Raw genomic sequence first — 12,512 nt, 5'->3', positions numbered from 1 at the left:
TGTTGGGGGAGTGTTTGTATTTTTTTTTTTACAGGTAAAAGAGCTGATTTCTTTGGGGCAATGCCCCGCAAAAGGCCCTTTTAAAGGCTATTGGAAGTTTAGTTTAGGCTAGGGGGGGTTATTTAGGGGGGCTTTTTTATTTTGATAGGGCTATTAGATTAGGTGTAATTAGTTTAAATATCTTATAATGTCTTTTTTTATTTTGTGTAATTTAGTGGGGGGTTCTGTAATTTAGGTAATTTTATTTAATTTAGGTAATTTATTTAATTGTAGTGTAAGGTTAGGTGTTAGTGTAACTCAGGTTAGGTTTTATTTTACAGGTAAATTTGTATTTATTTTAGCTAGGTAGTTAGTAAATAGTTAATAACTATTTACTAACTATTCTACCTAGGTAAAATAAATACAAACTGGGGGGGGGGGGTGTCTAGGCAGCGGCCATGTTAGGTCGCAATATCTGCAGCTCTGTATGATTTCTCTAAATCCGCCGATTTCTGAGCCCATCCTGCAAGCTATTTAAAAATTACCCTCAGATTTACATGACTCGTGAATCACTGAGTCGATTCATATAAATTTAGCAGGACTTATGAATACCGGACCCAGATCTGGACCGTTGAGACCTATGGCGGCGGCCTCTCCACGAGGACTTAACACCGCCTATGTATAAGGGGTATAGCAGTCACGCTAGGACTGCTTCTACAAAACTATTAGAAAGGAAACATTGACTCTTATTAGATTCTAATTCGTCAGCTAACCTTATTACAGAACCAACGCCACATCCACAGAGTGTAAATGGAGGCTGTTACCAGATGGGAGGCAGAGGTCCACCGGCTCCTGCAGGATCATTTCCGACAACTAGAGAGAGACCTGTGCAGCATTATGTTTGGTAAGCGGCCTCAGATACAACGGACATCAACAGATGGAAAGGAGGGAGATCAGGATCACGACCTTGGTCTAGACTTGGAAGTGGAGGCATGTTGGGGGACTGCCCTCCTGGTTGCGCCGCAAAACCTAGTAAAGTTGGAAGATGGTCAGTCCTTTGCTGATAGCGCCCCTGCACTAGTAGACCTTGAGACTCCCAGTGACCTGCTTGGCAGCGCGGAGTTTTTGGCTCCGATTCAGTTTATGCCTGCCCCGAGATGATTTGGGGAAGCTGCTGCGGACTTGACGGAGTTTGAAGTGCCACATACAGTGAGACGCCCCCCATGTACAGCAATACCTGGGAACAGGAACTTGAGCCACCCACAGGAGCTAGATGGTTTTGCCGACAGCGTTGCCTGGGCTACCCCGGTGAACACTAAAGACGCTCCTCTAGAACCCAGATTACCGGTGTCCGCTGCTACCAGATCTCCACACATATGCCGATTGCTGGGCATGGAGTTTTGCATATACGCTCCCTTAAGGGGGACCATCTCACTTACCCAGTTTAAAGACACCGGTGGGGAGCGATCAATGTGCTTGGAGGAAGAGGAAGGTGACACAGCTCTGCTGGATCAGGCCATGGTGCAGCACACTAGCAATAGAAACGGAGGTCTCTTGCTAGATAAAGTGGGGTTGCGGAATATAGAAAAACAGCCGGATTATGCTGCTATCAACCGCATCAAAGAGGGACTGCTTCCCCTTAAAAATCACGATATGAGGCTGAATACCTCTACAGCAGGTTTAAAGGTCCTATTCTTGTGCCCACCAGTCCTATACAGAAGTGACAGGCTGCAGCTATGCGATGCTCTAAGGGGACTTAAGCAACTGAGAGCAGGAGTGGGGTAAGACAGTACTGTTATAGTGCCCATACAAACTTTTAAAACCCACCTGCTAAGATTTACCCCAATATATTTTTACTTGAAGGAACTTGCTATGAGGGCACCTTTACTTTCATCTCTTACTACAATCCAGCTGACTCTCCTTATCTTACCAGTACCCCTCTTAACATATATTAAGGTTACTTCATTTTTGTATAGTTAGATTATGTTTAATATTTGACGTGTTATGCTCTTATCTTTTTGTCCACCTATCTAACTGAGTAAGATTTAGATATCCATATCCTATTGCAGGAGGGTTCCTATTACTTATATATAATGCTCCACTGACACAAGTCCTAATGATATCTCCTGACTTAATGCCTTTACTTACTGGTGTTTGACTTAATTCAATAATGCATATCCTACCATGCTATGTAAGCTGATAGGCTATAATTATTCTAACGTTCACATACTTTATTTCTCTAAATGTTATGTCTAGTACAGGTGAATAGAGTTCTCATTCTGATATCGCAAGAGGTGAATACAGCTGATCACTATTACAGTATCTTGTAGGTGTTGTAGCGTAGTTGCAGCCCTAACTACGTACAGTGACAAAGTATAGATCACATGATTTATAGGTCTATGCATAACTTTTACGAATGTTGCATTTGGAATAACAACTGGTCGTTCCTGTTTTACCTATACCTCTTTGGTGTGGAGTAATATAAATAGCTACTTACTGTTGATGTACTGTCTGTGGCCGAGATGGCACATTTTCACTGAACCAATGGAGCTAGGTGGCTATTTGGGGACACACTTATACTTTACGCAGTGCATCATATGGCTTTAACTCCCTGGAACTTAAATGCATAATTCTAGATCTATAGCAGTCATATATTTAGATAGATCAACTTACATAACTATTTATGGAGATCTCTACTCATACCCATCTTGGCATATTATGGGATTTTACTGAACTACTATAACATAGCACCTACTACAACTAATTAGTTTACCAAGACTAGAAATGATGGTTACCCTTATCAAACTAAAGTTCATTACCATTTTATTCCCCACGTTTCTAAGCTTTGAAATGTTTGTTTAACCATAGTGAAAAGTGATATTCCCCTCCCCTGTAATCAGAATAAAAGAGATCCATTAATAGAGACCCAAGAGTGGTCTCTTACAGTCCTTAATAGCCCTTTCTAGCTTAACATATTTTATATGACTTTGAGAGGTCCAAGAGAGGCCTCACGGTTCATCTAGAGGGTGTATAGTTGAACAGGCATAATCTATATATTTTGCTTGCACAAATGTCTTGGAACTTTATTTTTATTGTCTTAAATTTATTTGCGGTTTGATTGCCTTGCAATTACCCTTTTGTTTATTTTGTGTTGACATTTCAGCATTGTATGCCTTATAATGAATCTCAATAAAAAATTACAAACAAAAAAAAAATATATATATTATAGATATTGCAAAAAATAAAAAATAAAAAAAAATACAAACTTGGCTGTAAAATAAAAATAAAACCTAAGGCCTAGATTTAGAGTTCGGCGGTAGCCGTCAAAACCAGCGTTAGAGGCTCCTAACGCTGGTTTTGGGCGCCCGCTGGTATTTGGAGTCAGTGATTAAAGGGTCTAACGCTCACTTTTCAGCCGCGACTTTTCCATACCGCAGATCCCCCTACGCCATTTGCGTAGCCTATCTTTTCAATGGGATCTTTCTAACGCTGGTATTTAGAGTCGTTTCTGCAGTGAGCGTTAGAGCTCTAACGACAAGATTCCAGCCGCCTGAAAAAAGCAGGAGTTAAGAGCTTTCTGGCTAACGCCGGTTTCTAAAGCTCTTAACTACTGTACCCTAAAGTACACTAACACCCATAAACTACCTATGTACCCCTAAACCGAGCTCCCCCCACATCGCCGCCACTCGATTAAAATTTTTAACCCCTAATCTGCCGACCGCCACCTACGTTATACTTATGTACCCCTAATCTGCTGCCCCTAACCCCGCCGACCCCTATATTATATTTATTAACCCCTAACTTGCCCCCCACAACGTCGCCGCAAGCTACTTAAAATAATTAACCCCTAATCTTCCGACCGCAAATCGCCGCCACCTACGTTATCCCTATGTACCCCTAATCTGCTGCCCCTAACATCGCCGACCCCTATGTTATATTTATTAACCCCTAATCTGCCCCCCACAACGTCGCCGACACCTACCTACACTTATTAACCCCTAATCTGCCGAGCGGACCTGAGCGCTACTATAATAAATGTATTAACCCCTAATCCGCCTCACTAACCCTATCATAAATAGTATTAACCCCTAATCTGCCCTCCCTAACATCGCCGACACCTAACTTCAATTATTAACCCCTAATCTGCCGACCGGAGCTCACCGCTATTCTAATAAATGTATTAACCCCTAAAGCTAAGTCTAACCCTAACACTAACACCCCCCTAAGTTAAATATAATTTTTATCTAACGAAATAAATTAACTCTTATTAAATAAATGATTCCTATTTAAAGCTAAATACTTACCTGTAAAATAAATCCTAATATAGCTAAAATATAAATTATAATTATATTATAGCTATTTTAGGATTAATATTTATTTTACAGGTAACTTTGTAATTATTTTAACCAGGTACAATAGCTATTAAATAGTTAATAACTATTTAATAGTTACATAGTTAAAATAATTACAAAATTACCTGTAAAATAAGTCCTAACCTAAGATATAATTAAACCTACCACTACCCTATCAATAAAATAATTAAATAAACTACCTACAATTACCTACAATTAACCTAACACTACACTATCAATAAATTAATTAAACACAATTCCTACAAATAAATACAATTAAATAAACTATCTAAAGTACAAAAAATAAAAAAGATCTAAGTTACAGAAAATAAAAAAATATTTACAAACATAATAAAAATATTACAACAATTTTAAACTAATTACACCTACTCTAAGCCCCCTAATAAAATAACAAAGACCCCCAAAATAAAAAATTCCCTACCCTATTCTAAAATACAAAAATTACAAGCTCTTTTACCTTACCAGCCCTGAACAGGGCCCTTTGCGGGGCATGCCCCAAGAAGTTCAGCTCTTTTGCCTGTAAAAAAAAACATACAATACCCCCCCCCAACATTACAACCCACCACCCACATACCCCTAATCTAACCCAAACCCCCTTAAATAAACCTAACACTAATCCCCTGAAGATCTTCCTACCTTGTCTTCACCATCCAGGTATCACCGATCCGTCCTGGCTCCAAGATCTTCATCCAACCCAAGCGGGGGTTGGCGATCCATAATCCGGTGCTCCAAAGTCTTCCTCCTATCCGGCAAGAAGAGGACATCCGGACCGGCAAACATCTTCTCCAAGCGGCATCTTCTATGTTCTTCCATCCGATGACAACCGGCTCCATCTTGAAGACCTCCAGCGCGGATCCATCCTCTTCTTCCGACGACTAGACGACGAATGACGGTTCCTTTAAGGGACGTCATCCAAGATGGCGTCCCTCGAATTCCGATTGGCTGATAGGATTCTATCAGCCAATCGGAATTAAGGTAGGAATATTCTGATTGGCTGATGGAATCAGCCAATCAGAATCAAGTTCAATCCGATTGGCTGATCCAATCAGCCAATCAGATTGAGCTCGCATTCTATTGGCTGTTCCGATCAGCCAATAGAATGCGAGCTCAATCTGATTGGCTGATTGGATCAGCCAATCGGATTGAACTTGATTCTGATTGGCTGATTCCATCAGCCAATCAGAATATTCCTACCTTAATTCCGATTGGCTGATAGAATCCTATCAGCCAATCGGAATTCGAGGGACGCCATCTTGGATGACGTCCCTTAAAGGAACCGTCATTCGTCGTCTAGTCGTCGGAAGAAGAGGATGGATCCGCGCTGGAGGTCTTCAAGATGGAGCCGGTCGTCATCGGATGGAAGAACATAGAAGATGCCGCTTGGAGAAGATGTTTGCCGGTCCGGATGTCCTCTTCTTGCCGGATAGGAGGAAGACTTTGGAGCACCGGATTATGGATCGCCAACCCCCGCTTGGGTTGGATGAAGATCTTGGAGCCAGGACGGATCGGTGATACCTGGATGGTGAAGACAAGGTAGGAAGATCTTCAGGGGATTAGTGTTAGGTTTATTTAAGGGGGTTTGGGTTAGATTAGGGGTATGTGGGTGGTGGGTTGTAATGTTGGGGGGGGGGTATTGTATGTTTTTTTTTACAGGCAAAAGAGCTGAACTTCTTGGGGCATGCCCCGCAAAGGGCCCTGTTCAGGGCTGGTAAGGTAAAAGAGCTTGTAATTTTTGTATTTTAGAATAGGGTAGGGAATTTTTTATTTTGGGGGTCTTTGTTATTTTATTAGGGGGCTTAGAGTAGGTGTAATTAGTTTAAAATTGTTGTAATATTTTTATTATGTTTGTAAATATTTTTTTATTTTCTGTAACTTAGTTCTTTTTTATTTTTTGTACTTTAGATAGTTTATTTAATTGTATTTATTTGTAGCAATTGTGTTTAATTAATTTATTGATAGTGTAGTGTTAGGTTAATTGTAGGTAATTGTAGGTAGTTTATTTAATTATTTTATTGATAGGGTAGTGGTAGGTTTAATTATATCTTAGGTTAGGATTTATTTTACAGGTAAATTTGTAATTATTTTAACTAGGTAACTATTAAATAGTTCTTAACTATTTAATAGCTATTGTACCTGGTTAAAATAATTACAAAGTTGCCTGTAAAATAAATATTAATCCTAAAATAGCTATAATATAAATGTAATTTATATTGTAGCTATATTAGGATTTATTTTACAGGTAAGTATTTAGCTTTAAATAGGAATCATTTATTTAATAAGAGTTAATTTATTTCGTTAGATAAAAATTATATTTAACTTAGGGGGGTGTTAGTGTTAGGGTTAGACTTAGCTTTAGGGGTTAATACATTTATTAGAATAGCGGTGAGCTCCGGTCGGCAGATTAGGGGTTAATAATTGAAGGTAGGTGTCGGCGATGTTAGGGAGGGCAGATTAGGGGTTAATACTATTTATGATAGGGTTAGTGAGGCGGATTAGGGGTTAATAACTTTATTATAGTAGCGCTCAGGTCCGCTCGGCAGATTAGGGGTTAATAAGTGTAGGTAGGTGTCGGCGACGTTGTGGGGGGCAGATTAGGGGTTAATAAATATAACATAGGGGTCGGCGATGTTAGGGCAGCAGATTAGGGGTACATAGGGATAACGTAGGTGGCGGCGGTTTACGGAGCGGCAGATTAGGGGTTAAAAGTGTAATGCAGGGGTCAGCGATAGCGGGGGCGGCAGATTAGGGGTTAATAAGTGTAAGGTTAGGGGTGTTTAGACTCGGGGTACATGTTAGAGTGTTAGGTGCAGACGTAGGAAGTGTTTCCCCATAGGAAACAATGGGGCTGCGTTAGGAGCTGAACGCTGCTTTTTTGCAGGTGTTAGGTTTTTTTTCAGCTCAAACAGCCCCATTGTTTCCTATGGGAGAATCGTGCACGAGCACGTTTTTGAGGCTGGCCGCGTCCGTAAGCAACTCTGGTATCGAGAGTTGCATTTGCGGTAAATATGCTCTACGCTCCTTTTTTGGAGCCTAACGCAGCATTTGTTTTAACTCTCGATACCAGAGTTAAATTTATGGTGCGGCCAGAAAAAAGCCCGCGGAGCGTTAACAGCCCTTTTACCGCCGAACTCTAAATCTAGGCCTATGCTAGCTACAATGTAACTATTAGTTATATTGTAGCTAGGATAGGGTTTATTTTACAGGTAAGTATTTCATTTTAAATAGGAATGAGTTAGTTATTAATAGTAGGTTTTATTTAGATTTATTTTAATAAGATTTAAAGGGACACTGTAACCAAAATTTTTCTTTTGTGATTCAGATTGAGCTTGAAATTTTAAGCAACTTTCTAATTTACTCCTATTATCAAATTTTCTTCATTCTCTTGGTATCTTTATTTGAAATGCAAGAATGTAAGTTTAGATGCCGGCCCATTTTTGGTGAACAACCTGGGTTGTCCTTGCTGATTGGTGGATAAATTCATCCACCAATAAAAAGTGCTGTCCAGAGTACTGAAACCAAAAAAAGCTTAGATGCCTTCTTTTTCAAATAATGATAACAAGAGAACGAAGAAAAATTGAAAATAGGAGTAAATTAGAAAGTTGCTTAAAATTTCATGCTCAATCTGAATCACAAAAGAAAAATTTTGGTTACAGTGTCCCTTTAAGTTAGAGGGTGTTAGGGTTAGGGTTAGACTTAGGTTTAGGGGTTAATAACTTTAGTATAGTGGCGGCGACATTGTGGGCGGCAGATTAGGGGTTAATAACTGTAATGTAGGTTGCGGCGATTTTAGGGACAGCAGATTAGGGGTTAATAATATTTAATTAGTGTTTGCGATGCGGGAGTGCGGCGGTTTAGGGGTAATATGTTTATTCTAGTGGCGGCGATGTCCGGAGCGGCAGATTAGAGGTTAATAATTTTATTTTAGTGTTTGCGATGCGGGAGGGCCTCAGTTTAGGGGTTAATAGGTAGTTTATGGGTGTTAGTGTACTTTTTAACACTTTAGTTATGAGTTTTATGCTACAGCTTCGTAGCGTAAAACTCATAACTACTGACTTTAGATTGCGTTACGAATCTTGCGGGATAGGCTGTACCGCTCACTTTTTGGCCTCCCAGAAAAAGCTTGTAATATCGGCACTATGGAGGTCCCATTGAAAAAAGACTTTATGCAAATTGCGTAAATTAATTTGCGTTACAGCCAAAAATGTGTGAGGTGCCCCTAAACCTGCAAGACTCGTAATAGCAGCGGTAGTGAAAAAGCAGCGTTATGAGCCTTAACGCTGCTTTTTCACCCATACCGTAAAACTTGTAATCTAGCCGAATGTTATTTTGTATTGTCTGACGAAGGGGGTAACACCATGAAATGTTACATTAAATGGTAACTTTGGAAAACCTGGCGAGTGCATCCCCATTCTTTACTACTATCAATACCATGGAAGCACCCTGGGTGGATGAAATTATAACCGTGAGTGCTAGCCTGCCTGCTGTCTATATATATATATATATATATATATATATGTATTTATATATATATCGGTATAGATATATATTTTACCAAAAAATTATCAGATATATACTGTATATAAATATTTATTTAAGAATAAATACAATATATTCGATGTGAATAACATTGGAATGTGAAATATTCATATTTCAGGAAGGGTTTAGTGCACTTCAATAAACGTTGTCAGGTTAGCACACGAGTATGGGTGTTAGGTCTTTCTTGCAGTTTTTGCGCTCCATTGAAGTCTAAGGGAGAATATATGTAGCCACCAATCAGCAAGCACTACCCAGGGCCAGCTCCTAAGCTTAGATTCCTGCTTTTTCAACTAAAGATACCAAGAGAAAAAATTGGTACTTCTTAATGTAATTATTCAATAAGATTGGTGCTAATCATTGTGTGCTAATACATCACTGTCTGCTTTCTAATTGGCTGAAATGTTTATATGATGTTATCTTGTGCTGCCTTGATAGTGTTAAAAGGGCAGCAATATGACAGCCTTCTAAATATCTGAATGTGTGCACAAATACAAGGCTAAAGGGGGTACAACATCACTAACTAGAAGTTGTGTTAAATATTAAACTAACATTTTGAAGTGCCTCTTATTCTACTTATGCAAAATAAAGACTAAAAGCTGTACTTTTATCCCCTTTCCATCTTACTTTGTGTTGTAGGTCATGATTACATGAATAATATATGAACAGAATATTTATGGAATATGTTCTAATTTTAATTCAAACAACTTAAAAATAATCAAGGAAAAAATTCTCTAAATTCAGTAAGATTTCTTAGTGCAAATTATATACTATAAATTGCATTTTAGCAATACTGTAAAACTATGTGAAAGCAACCAGCAGAAAATCTTCTTCGCCCAATGAAAAGTGAGAGCAAGTGATTCATTTAGGAAATGAGGACGGACTTGTTTGACCTAGATCCTTACCTTCCATCATAGGGCTAGATTGTAAGTGGCACGCTATTGCTAGCGTGGGACGCGATTAGCCCTCTCTGCACCGGACATCGATGGCCGGTATCGTTGGTGGGTGGGATCGGCGTGGGAGGCGGATGGCGGCCATCGATGTGCCTTGTGATGTGGAGGGGGGTGGGATCGTGGGCGGGGATAGCGGGGGTGTGCATGGACGAGCGTGCACGGGAGGCGGGGGCGGGCGCGTGCACGGGGAGGGAGCGAGTGGGAACCGCTACACTACAGAAAAATTTGTGTTAAAAGTAGGAGAAAGGGGGGGGGGGGGAATAGATTTTATAAAAAATGATCAGTCAGGGGGTGGGGGGTTGGTCTGTGGGGGGAAGCTACACTACAGAAAAAGACGGAAAAAAATAATAAAACCCATTTTTTTTGCAAACTGGGTACTAGCAGACAGCTGCCAGTACCCAAGATGCCCCCCGATAAGGCCGAGGGGGAGGGTTAGAGAGCTGTCTTGGGGGGATCAGGGAGGTTGAGAGCTAAGGGGGGGATCCTACACAGCAGCATATGTAAATATGCTATAAAAAAAATGTAAAAAAAAATTCAAAGATAACTTTTATTTTAGTACTGGCAGACTTTCTGCCAGTCCTTAAGATGGCGGGGACAATTGTGTGGTGGGGGAGGGAAGGGAGCTGTTTGGGAGGGATCAGGGGGTGTGATGTGTCAGGTGGGAGGCTGATCTCTACACTAAAGCTAAAATTAACCCTGCAAGCTCCCTACAAACTACCTAATTAACCCCTTCACTGTTAGCCATAATACACGTGTGATGCGCAGCGGCATTTAGCGGCCTTCTAATGTCTGCTATTTCTGAACAAAGGGGATCCCAGAGAAGCATTTACATCCATGTGTGACATAATTGCACAAGCTGTTCGTAAATAATTTCAGTGAGAAACCTAAAGTTTGTAAAAAAAGTTTGTGAAAAAGTGAACAATGTTTTTTATTTTTTCGCTTTTGGCGGTGAAATGGTGGCATGAAATATACAAAAATGGGCCTAGATCAATACTTTGGGTTGTCTACTACACTACACTACACTAAAGCTAAAATTAACTCTACAAACTCCCTACAAGCTCCCTAATTAACCCCTTCACTGCTGGGCATATTACACGTGTGGTGCGCAGTGGCATTTAGCGGCCTTCTAATTACCAAAAAGCAACGCTAAAGCCCTATATGTCTGCTATTTCTGAAGAAAGGGGATCCCAGAGAAGCATTCACAACCATTTGTGCCATAATTGCACAAGCTGTTTGTAAATAATTTCAGTGAGAAACCTAAAATTGTGAAAAATGTAACGTTTTTTTTTTATTTGATCGCATTTGGCGGTGAAATGGTGGCATGAAATATACCAAAATGGGCCTAGATCAATACTTGGGGTTGTCTACTACACTACACTAAAGCTAAAATTAACCCTAGAAGCTCCCTACATGCTCACTAATTAACCCCTTCACTGCTGGGCATAATACACGTGTGGTGCCCAGTGGCATTTAGCAGCCTTCTAATTACCAAAAAGCAAAGCCAAAGCCATATATGTCTGCTATTTATGAACAACGGGGATCCCAGAGAAGCATTTACAACCATTTATGCCATAATTGCATAAGTTGTTTGTAAATAATTTCAGTGAGAAACCTAAAGTTTGTGAAAAAAAATTGTGAAAAAGTGAACAATTGTTTTTATTTGATCGCGTTTGACAGTGAAATGGTGGCATGAAATATACCATAATGGGCCTAGATCAATACTTTGGGATGTCTTCTAAGAAAAATATATACATGTCAAGGGATATTTAGGGATTCCTGAAAGATATCAGTGTTCCAATGTATCTAGCGCTAATTTTGAAGAAAAAAGTGGTTTGGAAATAGCAAAGTGCTACTTGTATTTATTGCCCTATAACTTGCAAAAAAAGCAAAGAACATGTAAACATTAGGCATTTCTAAACTCAGGACAAAATTTAGAAACTATTTAGCATGGGTGTTTTTTGGTGGTTGTAGATGTGTAACAGATTTGGGGTCAAAATTAGAAAAAGTGTGTTTTTTTCCATGTTTTCATCTATTTTGTATTTTTTATAGCAAATTATAAGATATGATGAAAATAATGGTATCTTTAGAAAGTCCATTTAATGGCGAGAAAAACGGTATATAATATGTGTGGGTACAATAAATGAGTAAGAGGAAAATTACAGCTAAACACAAACACCGCAAAAATTAAAATATAGCCTTGGTCCCAAACGGACAGAAAATGGAAAAGTGCTGTGGTCATTAAGGGGATATACACCTTCTGATAAAACATTAAAAACATAAGAAATAGGGGCGCCCTATACCTAAAAAAAATGGTGTTGGTAAATGATTAATACAAACAGTAATATACTAATAGAGTGCCCTCTTGATATAAATGTGTCTTCTAGACACAGTCAGTATAAGTTCATAATATCTCAAGGCCCAAGCTGCTCTCTGTGAAATGGTATGGTCCAACTCCCAAACTCAGCAATCTGTAGGTTACAAACCAAGATAGGGGCCCCAAATGGCCTAGTATTGCCAGATAATGTACAATCAGATAAAATATCAGAATATGCACTCACACGTGGTGTTGCACCTATGGAAAATGGTTCAAATAAGGCAGGCTGCAATCTCTCAGTCATCCAGCAGACTGGTCTACCGCAATACATCAACAATGCAAGCAACAATCCTCTGGTGA

This window comes from Bombina bombina, chromosome 6 (assembly GCF_027579735.1).
Source record: "Bombina bombina isolate aBomBom1 chromosome 6, aBomBom1.pri, whole genome shotgun sequence".
Taxonomy (NCBI): Eukaryota; Metazoa; Chordata; class Amphibia; order Anura; family Bombinatoridae; genus Bombina; species Bombina bombina.
The sequence above is the reverse complement of the archived record's forward strand: the minus strand, read 5'-3'. Positions refer to the sequence as shown.